The following is a 21,041-nucleotide window of genomic DNA, read 5'->3' as shown; positions in this document are numbered from 1 at the left end:
TGCCCACAAAAAGCGGCAACATTTCTCACTTTCGCGCCAACGGCCACCAGCTTCTTGGTAGCGGTCGGCACCATCTTTAAATCTTCAGCAACCACCATCATTGACAATATGTTCACATCACTTTCAGCCGCCATATTTAATTCTTTCACGGTGGACAACAAAGCTCAAGCTCAGAGTCACTGTCATTCTCTCGTCCGGTTCCAATGGGGAAATCTGCTGGGAACCCCATCTCAGTCACTCCCGCCCTGGTCGTAGACCCCGGATCCTTCTCTGACAGTCTTAGGGTTTCAGGGCTGCTGTTTTCAATCCTGCCAACTACACCAAAATGTAACAAGGTGGCACAGGGTGGTAGTCCTAGCCGTGTCACAGTCAGTGAGCACCCCGGCCCCTTGCACATGAAATCACAGTTCTAGTCCCAGCCCCAGGCCACAGTGGATTACCTCTGTCCTGCAGCTGTTATCCACAATGGGATGACGTCCTCAAGATCAAACACTTCACAATGTATAGGGCCAACAGTGGCAACTTTTATTTTAATAATAAAGGTGTAAAAATGAAAAAGAGATGAATGATTCCTATTCTGTCCCTAAACACAGCAACGGCTGCAGCAGCAAAGTCCATGAAGCTCAGCAAGCTCTCCGGAGCCAAAGTCTCTGGTGGGGCATCAACACAGTCCTTGTGCCTTGTTCCACTGCCTGGCAGTCCTTGGCAACTTGAAGTACCCAGCTGGGGATTCCTTCTGTCCCAGACGGGGATCCACATATATCCCAAATGGGGGTCCTCACTGTTCCAGACGGGAGCACACTTATGCCCCAGATGGGGGTCTCTTATGTCCCAGACGGGGACGCACATATGCCCCAGATGGGGGCTCCTTCTGTCCCAGGCAGGGACACACCTGTGCCCCAGACGGGGACACACACCCTGCCTCAGGCAGCCATGCCTGGGCTCTTACTAGGAAGCAGAAGCTTCCTGCTCCCTTGAGGCTGCAAGTCCAGCCCCCTAAATTATCCCCTTCTGTCCCTGCCTCTAGCATGTGCATAAGCATAACAAACACAGCACAACAATCATACTTGGCAAACACAGCACATTTGATAGTGTATAACATTAAAGCATAAGTGGTATACAGTATAGCATTACGCATTATTGAACAACAGAGAAACATTAACATGTTAACATCCAGGTACACCATCCAGGTACCATATAAGGTGCACGGGAGCAGCATGAAGGAGAGGTGGAGCACCGACGGTGTCCGCCTCCTCCTTACACAGGCAACAGTTACCTGAGGTCTATCCAGAGTTAACAATGACCTCTGGAAGGAGGGTTTTAACAGTTGTATTTTTTTTTTTTTTTTTTAATTTTGAATTTTCAAAATACAGAACAAAGAAACAGTACACAAACATAAAACCCAATAGGACCAGTATTATATAGTAACCAAGCAGAGTATGTCAAATGTCCTGATCCATACAGGAAATGTCCAAGAGTCCTGAGAGCAAGCGTACATATATCCATGATAGAGGGATATCTGTTGTGAATTCCGCTCTTGGGCTCCCTCCGGTAGTTGTAAGTGGCACTTTTGTGAGTTCTGCTCTTGAGCTCTTGTGGTTTCTAGTGGTATGGCTGCTCCTTGGAGTTAGCTGTCATCAGCTGCCTCCACTTATCGTCTCTTCTGCGCCGCTATTTAAGTCTGGCTCTTTCTTCAGCCTGTGCCACTTGTCAATGTTTGTTTCCTGGCTGGATTCACATCTCTGCTTGGATTCTCCTGGTTTCCTGACCAGTTCTGCAAAGATAAGTTCTGGCTTTGCTCATTTCAGTCCACATGTTGTGGACTTATTGTTCTGTGCATTCTATATTTGTCCAGCTTGTCAGTATGGATTATTTCTGTTAGCTGGAAGCTCTGGGAAGCAGATTTACCCTCCACACCTTTAGTCAGGTGTGGAGATTTTGTAAACTCTATGTGGATTGTTTTGTAGTTTTTATACTGACCGCACAGTATCCTTTCCTGTCCTATCTATCAAGCTAGACTGGCCTCCTATGCTAAAATCTGATTTCATTTCTGCGTATGTTATTTTCCCCTCCTCTCACCGTCAATATTTGTGGGGGGCTATCTTTCCTTTGGGGATTTTCTCTGAGGCAAGATAGGTTTCCTGTTTCCATCTTTAGGGGAAGTTAGATCTTAGGCTGTGCCGAGGTGTCTAGGGAGCGTCAGGTACCCCCCACGGCTATTTTTAGTTGCGCTGCTAGGTTCATGGTTTGCGGTCAGTACAGATACCACCTCCTTCAGAGCTTGTCTCATGTTGTTCCTAAACCACCAGATCATAACAGTACAAGTGGCCGAAAATGAATTAAATGTATCTCAAAAGAAGGAAAAGAAAGTTCTGAACCATTTTTTTTCTGTGCTTTGTTTTGTCTTTTTTTTCCTCTTGATATCTGGGTGGTTCAGGATATATGCTTTGGCATGGATGTTCAGGGTTTGTTTTCTCGTGTGGATCAACTTGCTGCAAGAGTACAGAGTATCCAGGACTATGTTGTCCAGACTCCGGCTTTAGAGCCCAGAATTCCTACTCCTGATTTGTTTTTTGGGGACAGATCCAAGTTTTTGAACTTTAAAAATAACTGCAAATTGTTTTTTGCTTTGAAACCCCGTTCTTCTGGTGATCCCATTCAGCAGGTGAAAATCATCATATCCTTGCTGCGTGGTGACCCTCAAGACTGGGATTTTTCTCTTGAAACAGGGGATCCGGCATTATTGAGTGTAGATGCATTTTTTCAAGCGCTCGGATTATTGTAGGATGAACCTAATTCTGTGGATCATGCAGAAAAAACCCTGTTGGCCTTGTGTCAAGGTCAGGAAGCGGCAGAGTTATACTGCCAGAAATTTAGAAAATGGTCTGTGCTCACTAAATGGAATGAAAAGGCTCTGGCTGCTATTTTCAGAAAAGGTCTTTCTGAAACCCTTAAAGATGTTATGGTGGGCTTTCCTACGCCTGCCGGTTTGAGCGAATCTATGTCTCTAGCCATTCAGATTGATCGGCGTCTGCGCGAGCGCAAAGCTGTGCACCATATGGCAGTATCCTCTGAGCATAGTCCTGAACCTATGCAATGTGATAGGATTTTGACTAAAATAGAACGGCAGGAATTCAGACGTCAGAATAGGCTGTGTTTTTTACTGTGGTGATTCGGCTCATGTTATCTCTGATTGCCCTAAGCGTACTAAGAGAGTCGCTAGGTCTGTTACCATTAGTACTATACAGCCTAAATTTCTCTTATCTGTGACCCTGATTTGCTCATTGTCGTCCTTTTCTGTCATGGCATTTGTGGATTCAGGCGCTGCCCTGAACTTAATGGACTTAGAATTCGCCAGGCGCTGTGGTTTTTCCTTGCAGCCTTTGCAGAGCCCTATTCCTTTGAGGGGCATTGATGCTACACCCTTGGCCAAGGATAAACCTCAGTACTGGACACAGATGACTATGTACATGGCTCCTGCACATCAGAAAGATTGCCGTTTTCTGGTGTTGCATAACCTGCATGATGTTGTTGTACTGGGATTTCCATGGTTACAGGAACATAATCCGGTGCTGGATTGGAAAACTATGTCGGTGACTAGTTGGGGTTGTCGAGGAGTACATAGTGACGTTCCTTTGATGTCAATTTCCTCTTCCCCCTCTTCTGAGGTCCCTGAGTTTTTGTCGGATTTCCAGGATGTATTTGATGAGCCCAAGTCCAGTTCCCTTCCTCCACATAGGGACTGTGATTGTGCTATTAACTTGATTCCTGGTTGTAAGTTCCCTAAGGGACGACTTTTCAATCTGTCTGTGCCAGAGCATGCCGCCATGCGGAGCTATGTTAAGGAATCTTTGGAGAAAGGGCATGTTCGGCCCTCTTCGTCACCATTGGGAGCGGGTTTCTTTTTTGTTGCTAAGAAGGATGGCTCCTTGAGACCCTGTATTGATTATCGTCTTCTTAATAAGATCACGGTCAAATTCCAATACCCCTTGCCTTTGCTTACTGATTTGTTTGCTCAGATTAAGGGGGCTAGTTGGTTTACTAAGATTGACCTCAGAGGGGCATATAATCTTGTTCGTATTAAACAGGGTGACGAATGGAAAACTGCATTTAATACGCCCGAAGGCCATTTTGAATGCCTTGTGATGCCATTTGGGCTCTCTAATGCTCCATCTGTGTTCCAGTCTTTCATGCATGATATTTTCCGCAATTATCTTGATAAATTCATGGTCGTATATTTGGATGATATTTTGATTTTTTCCAATGATTGGGAGTCTCATGTGAAGCAGGTCAGGATGGTGTTCCAGATCCTTCGTGATAATGCTTTATTTGTGAAGGGGTCTAAGTGCCTATTCGGAGTTCAGAAGGTCTCTTTTTTGGGTTTTATTTTTTCTCCCTCGTCTATAGAAATGGATCCTGTTAAGGTCCAAGCTATTCATGACTGGATCCAACTCACATCTGTGAAGGGTCTTCAAAAATTTTTGGGCTTTGCTAATTTCTATCGCCGTTTCATTGCCAACTTTTCCAGTGTGGTTAAGCCCCTTACTGATTTGATGAATTGGTCCTCTGAGGCTGTTGAGGCCTTTCAGGAGCTTAAATGCCGATTTACTTCTGCCCCTGTGTTGCGTCAACCGGATGTTTCTCTTCCTTTTCAGGTTGAGGTCAACGCTTCTGAGATTGGGGCAGGGGCCGTTTTGTCTCAGAGGGAGTCTGATGGTTCTTCGATGAAACCGTGTGCTTTTTTTTCCAGAAAGTTTTCACCTGCGGAACGCAATTATGATGTCGGCAATCGGGATTTGTTGGCTATGAAGTGGGCGTTTGAGGAGTGGCGACATTGGCTTGAGGGAGCTAAACACCGTGTTGTGGTCCTGACCGATCATAAGAATCTGATTTACCTCGAGTCGGCCAAGCGGCTGAATCCTAGACAGGCTCGATGGTCCCTGTTTTTCTCCCGTTTTGATTTTGTGGTCTCGTATCTTCCGTGATCTAAGAATGTTAAGGCTGATGCCCTCTCTAGGAGTTTTTCGCCTGATTCTCCTGGAGTCCTGGAGCCGGTTGGCATTCTTAAGGAGGGGGTGATTCTTTCTGCTATCTCCCCTGATTTGCGGCGGGTGCTTCAGGAATTTCAGGCTGATAGGCCTGACCGCTGTCCAGTGGGGAAGCTGTTTGTTCCTGATAGATGGACAAGTAAGGTAATTTCTGAGGTTCATTGTTCAGTGTTGGCTGGTCATCCTGGGATTTTTGGTACCAGAGATTTGGTTGCTAGGTCCTTTTGGTGGCCTTCCTTGTCGCGCGATATGCGTGCTTTTGTGCAGTCCTGTGGGACTTGCGCCCGGGCCAAGCCTTGCTGTTCCCGCGCTAGTGGGTTGCTTTTGCCTTTGCCGGTCCCTGAGAGGCCCTGGACGCATATTTCCATGGATTTTATTTCGGATCTTCCTGTTTCCCAGAAGATGTCTGTTATCTGGGTTGTTTGTGACCGGTTCTCTAAAATGGTCTATCTGGTACCTTTGCCTAAGTTGCCTTCCTCCTCAGATCTGGTTCCATTGTTTTTTCAGCATGTGGTTCGTTTGCATGGCATTCCGGAGAATATTGTGTCTGACAGAGGTTCTCAGTTTGTCTCTAGATTTTGGTGGGCCTTTTGTGCTAGGATGGGCATTGATTTATCTTTTTCTTCGGCGTTTCATCCTCAGACTAATGGCCAAACTGAGCGAACTAATCAGACCTTGGGGACCTATTTGAGATGCTTTGTGTCTGCTGATCAGGATGATTGGGTGTCTTTCTTGCCGTTGGCCGAGTTTGCCCTTAATAATCGGGCTAGTTCGGCTACTTTGGTTTCACCTTTCTTTTGTAATTTTGGTTTTCATCCTCGTTTTTCTTCTGGGCAGGTTGAGCCTTCTGATTGTCCTGGTGTTAATTCTGTGGTGGACAGGCTGCACCAGATTTGGACTCATGTGGTGGACAATTTGACGTTGTCTCAGGAAAGGGCTCAACGTTTTGCTAACCGCCGTCGGCGTGTTGGTCCCCGGCTTCGTGTGGGGGATTTGGTTTGGTTGTCTTCTCGTCATGTTCCTATGAAGGTTTCTTCTCCTAAGTTTAAGCCTCGGTTTATTGGTCCTTATAAAATTTCTGAAATTATTAATCCGGTGTCTTTTCGTTTGGCTCTTCCTGCCTCTTTTGCCATTCATGATGCTTTCCATAGATCTTTGTTGCGGAGATATGTGGTGCCCGTTGTTCCCTCGGTTGACCCTCCTGCCCCGGTGTTGGTTGAGGGAGAGTTGGAATATGAGGTTGAGAAGATTTTGGATTCTTGTTTTTCGAGGCAGAGGCTTCAGTATCTTGTCAAGTGGAAGGGTTATGGCCAGGAGGATAATTCTTGGGTTGTTGCCTCCGATGTCCATGCTACCGATTTGGTTCGTGCTTTTCACTTGGCTCGTCCTGATCAGCCTGGGGGCTCTGGTGAGGGTTTGGTGACCCCTCCTCAAGGGGGGGTACTGTTGTGAATTCCGCTCTTGGGCTCCCTCCGGTGTTTGTAAGTGGCACTTTTGTGAGTTCTGCTCTTGGGCTCCCTCTTGTGGTTTCTAGAGGTATGGCTGCTCCTTGGAGTTAGCTGTCATCAGCTGCCTCCACTTATCGTCTTTTCTGCTCCGCTATTTAAGTCTGGCTCTTTCTTCAGCCTGTGCCACTTGTCAATGTTTCCTGGCTGGATTCACATCTCTGCTTGGATTCTCCTGGTTTCCTGACCAGTTCTGCAAAGATAAGTTCTGGCTTTGCTCATTTCAGTCCACATGTTGTGGACTTATTGTTCTGTGCATTCTATATTTGTCCAGCTTGTCAGTATGGATTATTTCTGTTAGCTGGAAGCTCTGGGAAGCAGATTTACCCTCCACACCTTTAGTCAGGTGTGGAGATTTTGTAAACTCTATGTGGATTGTTTTGTAGTTTTTATACTGACCGCCCAGTATCCTTTCCTGTCCTATCTATCAAGCTAGACTGGCCTCCTATGCTAAAATCTGATTTAATTTCTGCGTATGTTATTTTCCCCTCCTCTCACCGTCAATATTTGTGGGGGGCTATCTTTCCTTTGGGGATTTTCTCTGAGGCAAGATAGGTTTCCTGTTTCCATCTTTAGGGGAAGTTAGATCTTAGGCTGTGCCGAGGGGTCTAGGGAGCGTCAGGTACCCCCCACGGCTATTTTTAGTTGCGCTGCTAGGTTCAGGGTTTGCGGTCAGTACAGATACCACCTCCTTCAGAGCTTGTCTCATGTTGTTCCTAAACTACCAGATCATAACAGATATCAATTGTCAGGTAGCAGTCCGTGTATCAATAGAAAAAAACACTTAAGGTAACACAACATATATCTAGAACAATATAACAAAAACAGATGAGTAATCTAGGGGAGTGTAGAACGAGATCCCCTAAGTACAACTTCAGGGTTGAGACATTAAGAACAGTTAAGATTAAAAAAAAAGAAAGCATGAAAATGATTTCAGTAAATCAGGTATATCATGGAAGCAAGATTGAAGAAATATAAATATTGATTAATCTATTTGAGCTCGAGTCCATCACAGTGCATCGCAAATATAACAGTTGTAATTTAGTAGCTGTTCAAGTTAAGATCTGGAATGTTCATCTGTAAAGCGCCACCCACTGGTGGACACAGTAAGGAGAAGCCCTCTCTACAAGACCAATACCAGGTGGGCCATTTATATGGATACACCTGGGTGGGCCATTTATCAAGTTGCATCCAAAATGGCCGCCTTCAAAACCGCCTCCATGGTCACCACCCATCTTGAAAAGTTTTCCCCTCCCATATACTAATGTGCCACAAACAGGAAGTTGATATCACCAACCATTCCCATTTTATTTAGGTGTATCCATATAAATGGCCCACCCTGTATATAGGCCCTATGCAGACCAAATTGCTCATGATAATGCTCAATTCCACCTGCATTGGAGGTGGAAATGGGCCCCCTTACCTCTTGGTTTCCTGTTCGACTGCATGGGTTTCCCCAATGGTATGTCCGCCCCTGTCACCACCTACAGTAAACTGCAACCAATAAGCATACTGTGCTTTATGAAAGGGACTATGACTGACAAAGTTGTGGCACTGCAGTGTGATAAGAAAAGTGTGTGTAGTGTGAAAAGTGCATTTGCGCCAAAATCCTAATATTATGGCTATTTTTCTTCCAACTGTAGTCCCGCCATACTGTCGCGTTATTCCCATCCGTACAGCACAGCCAAGTTTTAATGATTAGGAAGATGCGACTAGATATATCTCCAGTGACAGCTGCGCTAAGATAGACTCTTGTGAAATGCAGAGTGTGCAGGAATAGACTCCGCTCACATATCTCTGAGAGTTGATGTTCCATGAAATGTTATATATCTGTGTGAAAACTTCACCACCAAAACCCTCACCACTCATCTCCAACAAGAACCCCCAGCAATCAATAACATTGATCTCACTGCAACTGTACGGGAGGATGGAAATACATAGCGCACCATACACTGGGTGTTATGCTACATGGAGAGACCTGGGCTACACTATGCCTTTTATTGAGAAGCATAATTGTCCCCTACTTACAATACAGTTGATGCAAAAGTATAATTATACTGGATAAATGTGTATTATTGTATAATGCAAATATGATGTGCACTGAGCCGCACAATACCTAAACTCTACCGCACTTGAATAATAATATCTAAATGATATTGCCATACAGTGCTCAACCTAAAATATTAGTACATAAAAACACTTCCAAAAAGTGACCAAGAATTGGTGCCTAATTAATTCCGCTCCAGTAAGAGTGTCATAAAAAATACCGTTGTACCGTGCTTAAGCAAGATTATCCAATTACTACTGCCATTAAGTGCTCTAGTTACAGTACTTTAATAATACCACCGTATAGTGGTTGAGTATAAGTGCCTGAAAGTACTGCCATATCAAATATATCAAAATATCAAATAAAAATCCAGCACTGCAGTTCTGAATTAACCGGTCCTTAGCAATACTGTGCTCAAGTAACAATGCCCAATTAATACTGCTATTAGGTGCTCTAGTAACAGTGCTAAAAAGGGTTATTCCCATCTCAGAAATGTATGGCACATTTTGATGATGTCCCATAAATCCTAGCACTAGAACCCACATTGATCTCAAGAAAGGGAGTCCCATGACCTCCATCTTGTGGCTGTTGTGAATGGAGAGTTGGAGGCGCATGCACCTCTATCTTTATTCACTTCAATAGAAATTCATAAAGTAGCCAAACTCAGCTATTTTCAACTTCCATTGGAATAATCCTAGAGAAATGCCCATGTGCGGCCATCTTTCAATTTATATAGAGTACTGTAGTAACTTCTTAAATAATACTGCTATAGAGTGCTTTAATTACTGTTCAGAAATAATAATACCATAGAGTGTTGTAATAGCGGTTCCTAGATAATACTGCCTTAAAGTGCTTTGGTAACTGGCCAGAGTGCTGTAGTAACTGTTTCTAACTAATACTGCCATAGAGTACTGTAATAACTGCACCAAGCCAATGCCAATACTGCCATAGAGAGATTTAATAGCTATTCCTAAATAATACTTCCATAAAGTGCTGTAATAACTATTCCTAAATAATATTGCTATAGACTGCTGTTATAACTGTTCCAAAATAATACTGCCATAGACTGTTGTAATAATTGTTCCTAAATAATACTGCAATAGAATGCTATAATACCTATTCCTAAATAATATTGCTATATAGTGCTATAATAACTATTATTAAATAATATTGCCATAAAGTGCTGGTATAACTGCTCCCAAAAAATACTGCTCTAGAGCACTGTAATAACTATTCCTATATAATATTGCCATAGAGCACTGCAGTAACTATTCCTAAGTAATACTGCCATAGAATACTGTAATACTTATTCCTAAAAAAATACGGCCATGGAGCATTGTAATAACCGTCCTTAAATAATACTGCCATAGAATGTTGTAATACCTATTCCTAAATAATACTGCCATGGAGTGTTGTAATAACCGTCCCTGAATAATACTGGCATAAAGTGCTATTATAACTATTTCTATATAACACTACAATACAGCGCTGTAATAACCATTACTAAATAATGTTGCCATAAAGTGCAGGTATATGTGTTCCTAAATAATACTGCCATAACATGTTCAAGTAACATTGTGTAAATTGTACATTGTTAACCTTTGGTAGTGCACAAAATCGGACTACATATCATGTCTACAGGGAGCAAACACATTGTCTTCATGCTAGACTTATATATACAGCTCTGGCAATAATTAAGAGACCACTGCAAAATATTCACTTTGTCTGATTTTTCTCTCTAAAGAGTATATTTTTGAGTAAAATGTAAATTGTTCTTTTAGTCTATAAACTTCTGACAACGTCTCCGAATCTCCAAGCAATACATTTTGTATTTTTTTTCTGAAAAGGAGAAATGGTCAAAATTCCCCCCCAAAAATCCCAGAGCTTTCAGACCTCAAATAATGCATAGAAAACAAGTTCATAATAGTTTAGAAACAACAATACTAATGTTTTTACTCAGGAAGAGTTCAGAAATCAATATTTTGTGGAATAACCATGATTTTTAATCACAGCTTTCATGCGTCTTGGCATGCTTTCCACCAGTCTTTCACACTGCTTCTGGCGCAAAAATATAAGCAGCCACCACATCAAAACTCTGTCATGGGCAGCCCAATCTCCAGACCTGAACCCCATTGGAATGTAATCAAGAGGATGATGGATAGTCACAAGCCATCAAACATAGAAGAACTGCTTACATTTTTGCTCCAGAAGCAGTGTGAAAGACTGGTGGAAAGCATGCCAAGACGCATGAAAGCTGTGATTAAAAATCATGGTTATTCCACAAAATATTGATTTCTGAACTCTTCCTGAGTAAAAACATTAGTATTGTTGTTTCTAAACTATTATGAACTTGTTTTCTATGCATTATTTGAGGTCTGAAAACACTGTTTGCTTGTTTTTTGTAATTTTGACCATTTCTCCTTTTCAGGAGTTTATAGAATAAAAGAACAATTTACATTTTACTCAAAAATATATCTATGAAGAGAAAAATCAGAGAAACTGAACATTTTGCAGTGGTCTATTAATTATTTCCAGAGCTGTAGATAGATATGGGATAGATAGATGGATAGATAGATAGATAGATAGATATGGGATAGATAGATAGATAGATAGATAGATAGATAGATAGATAGATAGATAGATATGGGATAGATAGATAGATAGATATGGGATAGATAGATAGATAGATATGGGATAGATAGATAGATAGATATGGGATAGATAGATAGATAGATAGATAGATAGATAGATAGATAGATAGATAGATAGATAGATATGGGATAGATAGATAGATAGATATGGGATAGATAGATAGATAGATATGGGATAGATAGATAGATAGATATGGGATAGATAGATAGATAGATAGATAGATAGATAGATAGATAGATAGATATGGGATAGATAGATAGATAGATAGATAGATAGATAGATAGATAGATAGATAGATATGGGATAGATAGATAGATATGGGATAGATAGATAGATAGATAGATATGGGATAGATAGATAGATGGATAGATAGATAGATAGATAGATATGGGATAGATAGATAGATAGATAGATAGATAGATAGATAGATAGATATGGGATAGATAGATAGATAGATAGATAGATAGATAGATAGATAGATAGATATGGGATAGATAGATAGATACAGTAGACAGACAGACAGACAGATAGATAGATAGATAGATAGATAGATAGATAGATAGATAGATAGATAGATAGGGGATAGATAAATGTTATAGATAGATACAGTAGACAGACAGACAGATGGATAGATAGATATGGGATAGATAGATAGATATGGGATAGATAGATAGGGGATAGATAAATGTTAAAATGATAGATGTGAAACTTATAGATGGATAATTTTGAAATTAATAGACTGCTAACTAGCTATATAGTTATACATAGAAAAGGATAAATATGAGATAGACTGATGGAAAAATAAATACATTCTTTAATGGATAGATATGGTATTGGAAAAGATAGATAGATAGAGAGAGAGAGAGAGAGAGAGAGAGAGAGATAGACTGAAAAGGGCAGGTATGGCTGTATATATGAATAGATATGTAATGGACATATGATGGTGTGAATCCTCTTACCTTGCTGCTGGTCTCACTCCATCCCTGCTGTTACCTGGGCTTGTGTGAGACTGGAGGTTATCAGAGGAGCACATTATTTCCAGGCATGGTGAGATCAGAGAGGCTGCAGGATGTGCTGCTGGGGTAATGACAGGAGAGCTGTGTGACACTGAGGAGGTGTGTTCCTCTATACATATATATGATATACTGGATAAACTACTCTGGGTCATATAGAACTTTCTACCTTTCTGTGTAGCTGGCACTGTTATAGGGGTGACTGTGGCTGGCATTGTCATGAGGTCACTGTGTGGCTTGCACTATTATGGGGGTGCACTGTGTGGCTGACACTTATGAAATCACAGTCTGGCGCTATAAGGAGGCAATGAACTGTTGGCACTTTTATGGGCATCATTGACTGGCTGGAACTGTTATGAGCATTGCTGACTGGCTGACACTGTTAAGGGGCGTCGCTGGCTGACACTGTTATGGGCATCGCTGGCTGGCACTGTTATGGCCATTGCTGACTGGTGAACACTGTTAAGGGGGTCGCTGGCTGACACTGTTAAGGGCGTCGCTGGCTGACACTGTTATGGGCATCGCTGGCTGGCACTGTTATGGGCATCGCTGGCTGACACTGTTATGGGCATCGCTGGCTGACACTTATGGGCATCACTGGCTGACACTGTTATGGGCATCGCTGGCTGACACTGTTATGGGCATCATTGTGGCTGGAACTGGGGTCACTGTGTAGTTGTAACTCTTATAGAGATCACTGTGTGGCGGGCACTGTTATTGGTTCACTGTGTAGCTTGTGTTGTTATGGAGTGTCACTGGCATTATCCAGGGGCACTGTGTGGCTGACAACTTTCTGGGATTTGCAGCTTGGCCAGCACTGTTATTTGTGGGCTTGCCTTGTGTCTACTGACCAACTACTGAGAAGAGAAACCCAAGATATTCTGAAGGTATAAAGAGGCATGCAAAACGTTTGTTTCCTGCCTAATACCCTTCATGTTTGGAATTAAAATTAAAATGTCCTACCTAAATAAATACAGACCCTTTAATAAATGGAGACCCTAGACCAGACAAGAAATAGAGACCCTCCAAAGTCCCTAAACTAATACAGACCCCAAATCATACTCCCCTAAATAAAAGCCCCAGACCAGACTACCCTTTAATAAAGCTGTATTTTGCCCCTGGTTCTTTAGCTATCCCGGTCTCTTCCGCACACTCATCATTCAGGCCTTACCGCTGATGACATCACCAGCAGCCAGTAGCCCCGCCCCCAGACTGTAGCATTATGGCGCTGAGTGACATCACAGTGCCGTGCCCAGCGTTCTATGTGCTGGGGAGCTCTGGAGTCATTCGGTGGCGCCAAGGATGTTTTTAGATCATTATCTTAGGCTGAGAAAGTCACAAAGGCAGGCGATGAATATGGTGTATACACCCTGGACTATGCATCTGCTCAACAATCGGATTTCCCAGTCTAGTTACACAGTCAGGACCATTAAGAGCTGATAGGGCTCAGGTAGACTGATAGGCACGGCGATGGCAGATGTTTGGCCCCTTATCTGCCACCATCTGTACAAAAAACATTTAGGTCATATTATTGTAAGGCTTAAGAGCATTTTTCACAATATTTTCTGTTAAAGACCTTTAACCTTAACCCCTTAGTGACCGAGCCAAATTTTTGAAATCTGACCAGTGTCACTTTATGTGGTAATAACTCTGCAACGCTTCAACAAATCCCAATGATTTTGAGATTGTTTTTTCGTGACACATTCTACTTTATGATAACGGTAAATTTAGTTCAACATTTTTTGTGTTTATTTATAAAAAAATATCAAAAATTTGAGAAAAAGGTAAAAAATTAGCAATTTTCTAAATTTGAATGATTATCCCTTTAATCCAGATAGTCATACCACAGCAAACCATTAATAAATAACATTTCCCACATGTCGGCTTTACATCAGGACTATTTGTAAAATGTTATTTTATTTTGTTAGCATTTTAGGAGGTTTAAAAATATAGCAGCAATTTTTCATTTTTTCAAAGAAATTTACAAAATTTCTTTTTTAGGGACTTATCGATGTTTGAAGTGACTTTAGGGGTCCCATATATTGGGAAACCCCCAAACGTGATACCATTTTAAAAACAGCACCCCTGAACATATTGAAAACTGCTGTCAGGTAGTTTATTAACCCTTCAGGTGCTTTACAGGAGTTAATGCAAAGTGGTATGACAGAAATGAAAATGTGTATTTTTACCACCTAGATGCCTCAAACTTCTGAACAGATTACTACAGCCGGCAGACTCTAAGGCCGCTATTTGGTCATGAATTTCCACGGCAAACATCAGGACAACACAATCATGATCTGAGAGCACCAATTGGGATAAAGAAGAAGCCCCCACACTCTGTTAACCATTTATAATGATGTAGTCACTATTGACAGCAGCATCTAAGGGGATAAACAGATTTAGATGGCGCAAACACTGATCGTGGCTGATGCAGCAAGTTGTCAGCTATAGTGTACAGCCGACAGATGCTGGATTGTCATCTGTATGGGGAGGATATTCTCTTATATGTCAGGTCAGTTAAAAGGCGTATTGGCGGTCATTAAGGGGTTTTAAAACTCCCTGACTGCCCCATTAATATCTCTGTTTCTAGCTGACAACCAGTAGGGCTGGGATTACAGCTCCTATGGGGTTGTCACCAGGTTTTCCCATACTTTAGAATGCCCCTAGTTACGGTATATGCTTAATCAGTGGAGTGGGATAATAGCACAACTAGGCAGGAGAATTGGGTGACAACTCATGTAGTGGTCACATGAGTTGTCATGCAGATTTCTAAGAAACAGATTTATTTATTGACAAAAATTTGTAAAAAAAATTACACATAAGGTTGGGTGTATCAAAACAGCATGAAAATGCAATGTAGGTAACAGGGTTGTGCATTCATTATACTGTACAATTGAGGACAGCGGAGCTTTCATGTCATTCAAAGTCATGAGCAGTGGAGGAGTCGCTAGATTCTGGGGTGTTTTTGCCATTCTGGAGCTGTAAAAAGCTGAGTGACAGGTCCTATGTATTTAATATTTATTTAAATTTCACATCCACTGTGGTCAAGCAAAAATCTCAGTGCTCAAGTTATTGTAAACTCCTTTCAGACAATATTCACTTAAAAGGGATTATCACTTGTAATTAATGTATACTTTTTTTTCGATGTGTAAATGCCGCTGTTCTCCTGAATCTGGCGATATTTTTCTTTTGTTTCTGCACTTCCCCGTTTCTGAGATATGGCCATGTGTCCCCTGTATATAACTCTAGTGATTTTAGTCAGCTGGGCGTGGCTTCAAGAAGACTCCCATATATGAATTGAAGGCCACGCCCACATAGAAAAAAAAAGACTAAATTCGCAAACAGAATAGGAGGCCATATCTCTGAAAAAGAGGGGCACAGGAGCAAAATGAAAACAGCGCCAGATTCAGGAGAACAGCGGCCTATACATCTGGTTAAAAAATTACATATTAATGCCGAGTGATAGGTCCCCTTTAAGTAAATATTTTACTGAATTGAATTTTTAACAAATTGAGCAAGGAGACTTTTGCTTTGCAAATATGAAGGCACAAATTACCACCAAAGTGGAGGTGCCCTTTAAATTAATACTAAGTAGATAAGACCTGACACCCAGCTTTTTACAACTCCAAAATGATGAAAATACCCCAGAATGCAGTGATTCCTCCACTGCTCAAGACTTTGGTTGTCATTAAAGCCCCCGCTGTCCTCTTTTGCTCAGTACAATGAATGCACAGCCCCATTACCTATTTAGTATTTTCATACTGTTTTGATACCCCTCCCCCCACCCGCCCACTGGATCATATTCTACATCTGTGTGTTGACATTGGGTTGATAATTGCCTTAATGACCGTGTGCTTAACACAAGAATCATCTGTAATTACTTTTCTTCTAGCTATAGATCCCAGATGAAGTGCTTATCTCCTGAATTCACATTCAGTAAACTGGAAAATGAATCAACTTTGCAAATAGTTTTAATATGTCTTCTGTTTTGTATCCATCACTTCCATGCAGATCTAGTTGTCTCCCTTGTTACAGGCTACACACAAAGCTTTTGGAGTCTGATACCAAATACAGTATATGTAAGTAAGCAACTTTGCCTGCTTTAATAAAGCACTCCCAGCTTATTTTGTCTTCCAACATAGTGAAGTGCCCGCTAGAGCCGTGGGGTACTCGAACCGGGTCCGACAGGTCTTAAGGGAGTGGTCATGGCAGCAGTGACCCGGTCCGTGGCCCTGGGCATCCAATAAGTCAATTAAAGTTACATAGTTACATAGTTACATAGTTATTAAGGTTGAAGGAAGACTATATGTCCATCTAGTTCAACCCATAGCCTAACCTAACATGCCCTAACATGTTGATCCAGAGGAAGGCAAAAAAACCCATGTGGCAAAGAGTAAGCTCCACATTGGGGAAAAAAATTCCTTCCCGACTCCACATACGGCAATCAGACTAGTTCCCTGGATCAACGCCCTATCAAGGAATCTAGTGTATATACCCTGTAACATTATACTTTTCCAGAAAGGTATCCAGTCCCCTCTTAAATTTAAGTAATGAATCACTCATTACAACATCATACGGCAGAGAGTTCCATAGTCTCACTGCTCTTACAGTAAAGAATCCGCGTCTTTTATTATGCTTAAACCTTTTTTCCTCCAGACGTAGAGGATGCCCCCTTGTCCTTGTTTCAGGTCTATGATTAAAAAGATCATCAGAAAGGTCTTTGTACTGTCCCCTCATATATTTATACATTAAAATAAGATCACCCCTTAGTCTTCGTTTTTCCAAACTAAATAGCCCCAAGTGTAATAACCTATCTTGGTATTGCAGACCCCCCAGTCCTCTGATAACCTTGGTCGCTCTTCTCTGCACCAAAGTGGAAATAAAGTTTATAGGGGATTTGTTCATCACGCCACCCGTGGTGTTTGGCAGTAAGGGAATGGCCGACGCTGCTATTCTGGTCCACTGGGGTGGTAGGTGATGCAGCAGAGATGTTACAGCTCTGCACGGGTAGAGCTAGGCCCCAGGGCAGTTAAAGTGTTAAAATCGATGATGGTAAATGTTGTAGTGCAGGGCAGGGGACGCAGTAAATAATTCTGAGGACTCAGCAGGGTGCAGTTTCCACACTTTACTCACAGTTCTTAAGGCCCCTTCACATTTAGTGACGCTGCAGCGATACCGACAACGATCCGGATCGCTGCAGCGTCGCTGTTTGGTCGCTGGAGAGCTGTCACACAGACCACTCTCCAGCGACCAACGATGCCGGTAACCAGGCCAAACATCGGGTAACTAAGCGCAGGGCCGCGCTTAGTAACCCGATGTTTACCTTGGTTACCATGCTAAAAGTAAAAAAAAACAAACACTACATACTTACCTACAGCCGTCTGTCCTCCAGCGCTGCGCTCTGCTTCTCTGCTCTCCTCCTGTACTGGCTGTGAGCCGGAAAGCAGAGCGGTGACGTCACCGCTCTGCTTTCCGGCTCACAGCCAGTACAGGAGGAATGCAGAGCACAGCGCTGGAGGACAGACAGCGTTAGGTAAGTATGTAGTGTTTGTTTTTTTTTACTTTTAGGATGGTAACCATGGTAAACATCGGGTTACTTAGCGCGGCCCTGCGCTTAGTTACCCGATGTTTACCCTGGTTACCAGTGAAGACATCGCTGGATCGGTGTCACACACGCCGATCCAGCGATGTCAGCAGGAGTCCAGCGACCAAATAAAGTTCTGGACTTTATTCAGCGACCAACGATCTTCCAGCAGGGGCCTGATCGTTGGTCGCTGTCACACATAACGATTTCATTAACGATATCGTTGCTACGTCACAAATAGCAACGATATCGTTAACAATATCGTTATGTGTGAAGGTACCTTTAGATGCAGTCCCTTGCCGGGTGCTGTGTCCTCTGGGACTGTGGTCCAGCCAGCTTTCAGGTAAATTTGGGTTCACTTTCCCAAGACTCCCTTTCTCATGTACCTTCCCTGGCCGTCTCTCTTTGCTGGCTTCGCCCTCCTGCCCCGCACCTCACACACAGTGTCCCAAGCCAGCAGCCTCGGGTCCTGTCAGGCAACATCCCCCTGGTCCCCTTGATCCTATGTGGCTGTCTTTTCAGCGAATATGTGTAGTTGTGGCTGTGGCACATACAGTTACCACAGCCTCCGGCTTGCTAGCTGAGCCTTGTAGTTCTCCGCTAGTCTAGGGGCTGGTTCCCCCACTGCGACCTGGTCCTTCTATCCAACGATAGCATGGATTTGGGCACCCAAGGTGGATTCCTCACTTCCCTGGCCCCTTGGACCCCTTCCTTCCTTCTCTCCACATCTGCTCTCATCCACTTCTCACCAACTCCTCAACTGACTAACTCCTCTCTCTTGTTTCCATGACAACTCCTCACAACTGACACTCTCCATCCACACCCTCTACGTAGTTCCCCCTCCAGCCTGAGATGGGGCCCTCCCTCAATAGGGTCTGCCCAGATCCCCTGGCCTGGAGTGGTATAGTGTTGGATGCTAGTGTGGGTCTCGGGTAGTGCCCCCTCCTTACCCGAGAGCGGAGTACCACACCTCTAGCTGAGGTGCAGTACGTCTGTGGCGACTGAACCCTCAGGGGCGACACATTCCCCCCATTAAACACAGCACGTCCGCGGGCTGGAACAGAGTAACAAAAATAAATGTTAAAAAACATGCAAACATTTTTCTGAATTGCAATTCAACAAGTAAAACGGGTAAAACAATCTTGCATGTAACTCTTTCTTCCCTTTATGGGAGGTATTGGACACTTGAACGTTACATATAAACAACAAAGCACAAAACACAGCATTTCTCCAAAATAAGTTTTCCCCATCAAGTTCAGCAGGTTATAGGGAGATCCCGAGCTGGGTATCTTTCTCACTGTCCTCAGTCCTGAGCGCAATATGGGGGAACCCATCGCAAACCCCCAACGTAGGCCCTGGGTGTGGCTACAGGGCATAGCTGGTCACCTCGTTGGACCACTCTTCGGCCACGCCAGATGGTTTTTGTTCTCTGGTCTTCTGTTAAAGATAGAGTGTCCCGACCTGACTCGGTGACAAAACATGGCATATGCGGTTCTAATTGTGATGAGATCCATTAAGTATCGTTTGTGGAAGTGATATTAAATGATGAGAGCTGTCTTATTGGGAGGGGTGGATAAGTTGGGGATATTGGGGTTTGATAGTGGTAAAATTTGTAATGAAAACCAGATTGTAACATGTAAAATGCAATGTTATTCTTAATAAAAATCTATTTGAGTTAAAAAAAAAAGATGGAGTGTCCCACTCACACTCTAAATGTTTACTGTAAAACCCACAAGGAGCAGATTAAGTGCTAACTTTGTACAATAAAAGTTCTAGCCATTCACCGTCCATGACCACATTGTCTTTAAACAGAACAAACACTCAGTTTCACCAACATTCAGTTTAACTTGTCTTAGTAGTCGCTCTCAACTTCTACAAAGAGTTCAGAGGTCATCCCGGACTCTTTGATGAAACCCCATCCCTTTTTCAAGTCAAAGGACACTACGGTGCCTGTCTTACTGGACCCCAGTCAGCATGTCTAGCCTTGCGGGCCTGGGGCTTGGCCTTCATTTTCCGCTCCTCCATTGTCCTCTGCTGGTCTGCCTCCCTTCTGGGCACTTACTGCCGGTAGTAGTCCTCCCAACTGAGGGTTTCTACCCAGTTTTCTCCCCTCTTGGGCCTCCCCCAGGAACGCCATCAAGTCTGTCCTTTGGTGCTCCCACTGGATGACCGCTCTCTCAATATGCACCCCACGGGACATAAGTTCTGGCTGCAGCAAGCCGCCTGTCCATCTCCGATGTCTGCCGTCCAGTCCCAGAAGTTTTTAAACACCTGGCCGGGTTTTAGGGCTGATGGAAGTTTCAGTGGGCCTACAAGGGTCTCCTCAGTCACCGGGGCAGGGTTGGTTACAGTACATGCATCCGTTGTTTCTCCACTGCCTGCCTCCTCCTCCTCCTCCGCTGGGGTCGGGGATGCTGGTCGCGAGGCTGCCCTCCTTTCAGACACTTTTTTCAGCAGGGCCTCCTTACACTTTGCGACTGCAGTAAGCTGTGTCTCCAGGAGCTGGAGACTCAACTCCTGCACCTCGACTCCAAGGAACTCAGGGCCCACCACAGGCATCTGGTCCGAACCTTTCTGTTGGCTGGGGGAGTCCACCACTTCCATCCCATGCTCCGGAGGTCTCCATCCGCCGCTCGCCATGGTGCTCACTGGGTAAGTTGTTGCCTCTCCCGCAGCACACTTTCCCGCGCATCCACACATGCTCCTTCCATTCTCCACCCTTCATGGGCGGATCCTTCTTCTTTTCCTACCAGCCATACCAGCAGGTGCATCCCTCTTCCTGATGGACAAGTCATTTTTGCATTGAAGTCTTTACAGTGGGCAGGTACAGCTTTTCGCACCGTTTGCCAACCCAGCCCATGATAAGCACACTTGACTCGGTCCATCCTGTTCATGATGCCAAAATGGAGCCCTCGCTAGAGCCATGGGGTACTCGGGCCGGGTCCAACGGTTCTTAAGGAAGAGGGGTGGTCACGGCAGCAGTGACCTGGTCCGGGCCATGGGCATCCAATAAAAGTAAATTAAAGTTTATAGGGGATTTGTTCATGATGCCACCCATGGTGTTTGGCAATAAGAGAATGGTCAACGCTGCAATTCAGGTCCACTGGGGCGATTTGCCGATAGTTGCTACTGTGCAGGTGCCACCAGCGCCATCTTGTAGAAGGATTTTTTTTTCTCTTCAAAGATGGCGCC

General features: G+C 43.5%; 1 protein-coding gene across 1 annotated transcript in view; it reads right to left on the bottom strand.

Annotated features, from left to right (window-relative positions):
- The window catches only part of GPR142 (G protein-coupled receptor 142), a 39,012-nt gene extending 26,654 nt beyond the window's left edge, over positions 1-12,358 (bottom strand). Inside the window, exon 1 of the mRNA XM_069750738.1 lies at positions 12,212-12,358. The gene's annotated coding sequence lies outside the window, so the exon portion shown is untranslated. The remainder of the gene's footprint in view (positions 1-12,211) is intronic.
- Positions 12,359-21,041: the final 8,683 nt, after the last annotated feature.

This window comes from Ranitomeya imitator, chromosome 2 (genome assembly GCF_032444005.1).
Source record: "Ranitomeya imitator isolate aRanImi1 chromosome 2, aRanImi1.pri, whole genome shotgun sequence".
Lineage (NCBI taxonomy): Eukaryota > Metazoa > Chordata > Amphibia > Anura > Dendrobatidae > Ranitomeya > Ranitomeya imitator.
The sequence above is the reverse complement of the archived record's forward strand: the minus strand, read 5'-3'. Positions and strand labels throughout refer to the sequence as shown.